This window comes from Anopheles bellator, chromosome 1 (genome assembly GCF_943735745.2).
Source record: "Anopheles bellator chromosome 1, idAnoBellAS_SP24_06.2, whole genome shotgun sequence".
Classification (NCBI taxonomy): Eukaryota; Metazoa; Arthropoda; class Insecta; order Diptera; family Culicidae; genus Anopheles; species Anopheles bellator.
Genome location: NC_071285.1, coordinates 36,225,921 through 36,231,987, shown reverse-complemented (window position 1 = coordinate 36,231,987; position 6,067 = coordinate 36,225,921).

Genomic DNA, 6,067 nt, shown 5'->3' with positions numbered 1-6,067 from the left:
AAGGCGTTACTTAGCGGCGTTTGAATTCAATCCTTAATTTTTCTTCGCTCAATTGTTTTGGAAATCTTAGGGTTTGGTGGTCTCTAATGGAGTCCAAACTTTCATCCACAATTGATGATTGAATTGTGTCAATGCACAACGTTTAACCATAGCTACTATTGTCATCCGCAGGTTTTCTAATGACCCAGATCGCTGTTGGGAAACAAATTGGCATTGACGAGATGCGTTCTCATAAGTGGACAGGACAATCAACAAACATCAAAAGCTAACGGATGATTATTAATTCGTTTAGAACTGGATTTAAGTGCAGTATCGGGGACAACACTATGCAAAGGTAGGTTATCTTTCAATCTGTTTTTCTTGCATGAAATTATATTAATTGTTCTCTATAGAAAGTATGTAATGCATTTTATATAAGAAATCAAAATTCAAGAAGAAACGTTTTGTACGTAACTGACAAAAAACTGAAGTTTTTCTCTCTTTCTATTCTATTATTTAAGCTCATGCAACATGAATTAGCACATTAATTAGCTCTGGTAAAAGTTGCCGTTTAATAAAAAAACCGTGGAATGCGTTATGCATGCTAAAGTAGGGCTAGGCCATATGCCATTACAGCCGAAGATACTGGGGGAAACAACGGAAGCAGCTTCTTGAAGCTACTTGGCACGAGCTAAGTTTGAGTTTGAAGTGTATCGGAAAATCGATACCGCCAATGTCTGCACCTTTAAACTTTTGTTGATGTTTATGAAACGGATTCGCACAACTTTGCCATGCAAACAGCACACCGAAAACTCGTTCGGATCGTGGTGCCTCAAGAGCTTTTGACAAAATCGTCAGCATTTGGCGGCAAGTTTGCTCTGTACTGTGTGGATGGCAGAAGATACAATTCCCACGTGAAAGCCACCGTATGTTGACTTGATGGCCTCATGAGCCTTACACGAATCTGAGGGAAACATGACTCCACTGACGCCACGAAAGCCTGTTCAAACGATCGTTGCAATAGTTCGAGTTCTGATTCAAGTCTGTGTTTTGATTTTTCTTTTCTCGAAAATATATCAACAATGCCAAACTAAAGTATTTGCAAATATTATACCTTGTATAAATAACGGTTTAGTGTTATCCAATAGGAAATGATACGAAGGTTTCGATAACGTTAAAGATAAAGTCGATAAATGAAAGCACATTCATGCTTAGCCGAACAGAGGAACCCTTAGAAGTTGTTGTGTTAAGTATGGGGACAGAGTATTTTTGCCTACAACTTTGGGTGGTTTGTCAAAACCGTGATGCTAAACTTTGTTCAAATTAGCTTCTCTTTCTCTCTCTATCTGTCTCCCGTTTTCTCGAAAAATCGGCTTGCAAATGGCACGACCGCCGGAAAGTCAGTCAGGCACGTGTTTGCTAATTAGCGCAGTTGGAGGAATTCGTTAGAAATATTCACCACGATCACGGCCACCAGCGGGAGTGGTGGACCGGGGCGGACGGTTTGGAAAAATCCGTGCTGAGAAAAATTCAGTTGTAATTAAAAGGAAATCAAATCTTTGCCGTGCAGGTGATGGCTTGGGAACAGCTTGAGAATATCAGAACCACAACGTATCGATCACGGGCCGGCATGATTACGACGGGCTTGTGCCGGCGTTTTCTTACCGTTTTCGTTAGGAAAAGGCCAATACCGGACACACGCATGGGGCCGCCTGGCATAATTCATGACTCATTAGCCACTGGATGGGATTTGTGTTGACGCAACCGGGAAGCAAATTGATGAGCGAAACGGATACACACAATTCGGCTCCGTTTTGGCCCGAAGCGGCCGCTTAGCCGCTGCCAGAATCTGATCGATGGAGAAAAACGAGCCGATCGGTGTCCGGATGAACGCAAGAAAGTGGGCGCGATCGGGTCCCCGGGCGAAAATGGCCGGCCGGAACACGCACTCGGGATGGTTTGGCGGTTCGCACTTATCAACAGGTGTGCTCGGTGGTGAATCCGTCCGCGATGTGTGCATGTTTTGTTTCACCAAGATTGTTTCGCCCGCTCACGGGGTCGGTCACGGTCGTCCACGGTGAAGGCCATTGTGTCGAGAGCACGAGGGGTTCGTGTGAAGCGCTCACGTAGCACCCGAAAACCACGGTACGGAAACTCAATCTACCGGCGAATCCGGACGGACCGGCGACGCAGTTCGTGTGCCCGGGGGGAAATATAAACCCATCGATGCAGCATAATTTATTTCAGCGTGCCGGCCCTCGAAAACATCACGAATCGTCAAGCAATCGGAACTCGGCTTTCGGCAGGGTTTTGTTTATTGCAATACGAGGTGTGTTTGGTTTTGGCCTTTCATGTGCCGAGTGTGCAGGGGGAAAATCGGAAAACACATGTGTGAACACAAATAGTGCCCAGAGCAGAATAGGCAGAGTGTTTGGCTTTCGCCAAACCTATGCAAATAATCACGTGAATAACGTAGTGCCAAGTGTACACCGTTTTCTAGCGAAAAATGTCTTCGCCATACAGGAACTGCACGTTGATTAAAGTGTTGTTTTTAGAACCATCCCGAAGCCGACGAAAAAATGCAGTTGAGTGCTACATAATCCCGGTCGGTAACGCTCGTCGTTGTTACGCAGCTGGCCTGGGTTCGATTCTCAAAATCGGCCTGTAACACAACGTTACAGTAAGCAACACGTTGTCTCTGTTGCAAGCCGGAGGTGAGGAAGAATAACTCATCACGGCAGAGGGCCTGAAGAAGCAGAGCTGACACACTGAACAATCTAAGTATCATCGGGGGGGTGCGAATTAAAGATAACGATTATCGATTTCTCACACTGAAACGTGGCGCACATGGCTTTGGGGGGGAATATCAGGGGTTTGATTTTTCGAATAGTGGCCATAGTTGTAAAACACGCAACAAGCCATCCTTTTAATGCGTAAGCGTAACGAATTGTTAACGAAACGGTAAGAAACGCAACATGCTCGATTTGAATTGTTGTCTTGCCTTACTGACCAACAAACACTCCATCAAAGCCTCAATGGAACCGCGAAGGTAAGAATGATCGATCGATGCCTCGTTTGATGTGCAATTGACCACCCGTAGCCCCTAATTAGACGGGCCGAATATATCTCCGAATATATCTGAAATAACAGAGTCTCACAGCTGATGATAGCTGATGATGCTCAATTACGGATGTCAATCGATGCCGGATAAATAAGTTCTCATTAGTAATCCCGAGCGTTTTCCTAGCAAACGGAATGCGATTAGTTGTCCCGTAAGGTCAAACATGAAAGGAAAAGACACCATTTTCGCAAACAGCTGCCAGGATACATGCATATTTATCACGTTGGGCCAATTTAAACGCAGCATTTGCAACTATTTTGTGCAATTTTCCGGGGCATTCGAAGTTCCACCTAACCGTGAAGTAAACCCAGGAGGCACATCCAAAATTCATGAGAATTCAATCGCTCCATCCGAGTGGGGCACTCGGGCGATCAGTCAGCTGTGTCCCCTTTGATGGATTTGTGGTGTGTTTCCTCCCGCGACCGACTTTTGCCGTTTGGGTTTCTGCATTGCAATAGAGTTTGCGAAACTCTACGAGTTCTACGAATTGGTACGAACGAGACGCGATAACGTTTCACTCCCAAAACGGCGCTCTGTTTGTTTAGGATAAGTCGCCGGGCGCGTCTTGTTTTGAGACCGCACCACTTTTCGCCGGCCCGTTCCGCAACAAAAAGGATGTTTAATCTTATCCCTCTCGGCGGTTCCCGGGTCCCACGGTGCCAGAAGCTGATCAATGAACAGCTGTGCAGTACGCCTGCCTGCCGACTTTCGGCAGCCATCAGTCATCGGAGGCGCAACATGGCAAAATAATGTCAGCATCGCACACTGCTGGCCAGACGGTGCGCCGTTGGCAAGGTAAGCGAAGGTCGTCGTCAGGCAACACACAATGGAAACCGGATTCCGTTCCGGATCCCTCGGTTTCTTTGCCGTTTCAATCCCCTTGGTTCAACCGCGTGTTTAGACCCTTTCGGGGTCCTGCGAGCATCTAACCGCTAGGACTGCGACTACGAGCTCTGCCCAATGTTACTTCCAGAGCTACCCTACCAATTGTCGCTCAACTGCTCGAGGCGTCACGAGTTCACCCCCAGGTGAGGTGCGAACCTTTTCGAGCGCAACGCATATCGGCCTCCGAATTCCTTGACAGCGCGCGTACGATGGGTCACGCGGTTTGCTAGACTTCCGCCGTACCTCCGGGCGACAGATTCCTGGCCGAGGGAAGTCGAGGGAAACCGCGGGAGGACGTCTTCGGTGGCGGCATCACCGAACGCTGGCGGCGTTTGGCTTCGCTAGCCGAAGCACGCGGACCGGCCGAACTGCGCAAGCCCGGACCGAAGCGTCCGTGGCCATGCTCCAGCTCTCGTATGCCCAGGGCAACAGTTTGTTGGTTCATTCCGCGTTGATTCAATCGTCGCTCCGGTTCGTCGGTTGCTCGGATCCTGGAATGCTGCTGGCACTCGCGCATCAGGTCCGCCGTTTGGTCCGCACGCCACCCCGTAACCAGTCCCAGCCCCGGGAACCCGGGAAAAAGTCAGTCAATTAAGTGCGAAACCGCGTGTGGAAGGTACGCGTGTCTGCGTGTGGCTTTACTAATGAAGTTTACTCGGGAAGCAACAGGGCCACCATCGAGCAGATGTCATCTGTCGTCCGGGGATATCTGTCCCGGTTTCGCAAAATGGCAGTTGAGGTTGAGCTGTCCGAAGTGTGGTCCGGTTCACGGAAAGGATTACGACCGGGGTAGTGGCCTGCTAGTGGTGGGCTTCGTGTCACGCTGGCTCTGGGGCCAGCCAGAGCCAGCCAGCCAGCCACAGCCAGCCAGCCGAACCCGCCGAGAGCCGAGACCTGGTCGCTGGTCGGGATGCGCGCCAAGGGAGTCCCTCAGTCAGTCCGTTGGTGACGCTTCCGACAGCCAGACGCTGGTGACGCGCGTTCCCGTAGATCAGGAGCTCTGTGCAGAGGCGAGTTGGCGAGTGAGTTGGTTGGAGGCCAGGTGCGCTAAGTAGTGAAGAGGATCGAGGTCTGTGGTGCCAACGGAAAGCTGATGGATCCACTGCGGATTGTCAAGCTTTTGGGAGACTTTACTTTCCCGCGCGCGCTTCTTGTTGCATTGTGCACACAATGTGCATCTCTGTGTATGTGGTGTATGTGTATGTTTGTGTGTACTTGTTTTCATCACCAAGATAAGATGGTCCGCTTCCTCCGGTGGGGGTGCCGAGAAGCAGAGAAAAGCCGAGAACCATGGAGAACCATGCGAAACCACGGCGCGCATTCAAAGCGGGCTGGCTGGCAGGCTGGAAAATTGCCCAGCAATCTGCCGATCCGCAGACCGAGCAGAGGCCGAGCGGAGGGGGTGTTCGGGAGTGTTGAGAGTGTTTTTAAATATACATAAGGTGAACTGTTTGCCGTTGGCGAGGACGTCAGCTCCGGCTCCGTGTCTGCCTGGTTGCGCCCTCGACCAGGCGGATGGGGTTGGAAACAATGGGTGAGGGAGGGGGAGACTTGTGGTGGGAGGGGTGCGGTGGGTCTGCTGTAACCGGTGTTCACTGGAGGAAAATCGGGTAAAGTATAAATAGTGCAAAGCGAGAGTGCCGCCAGCGATCGTCGCCGCCACGTCGAGTGCCGCCGTGTGGTAGGCTCTAAGGACGCACGGACCTACCTCTACCACCCTCAAATGGACCAACGGGGGTGGGTGTTTTTGGACGATTTTTTTTCTACCGTTTTTGTTTTACTGTTCCTCAACCAACTCAAGCCTCTTGGGCACGGGGTTTGCGGCAGTCTTTGAACGCGCGCGAATTTCTTTCCTGGAGCGTTTCCTGGACGACGCTGCACTCCAAGGACTACTTTGCAGTGGGGAGGCTTGGTGTGGCCTCCTTTCGCACACGCGGGGTGCGAAAGAGACAGACAGTCGAATGACCTTGCGCCGTGCGCCTGCAACACTAACGTTTACTTATCGCTTACCCTATCTGGTGCCATCCATTCAGAGAACCCGTCCGAAACTCCGGGAGTGTGTCCTTGTGCCGGTTACATTCA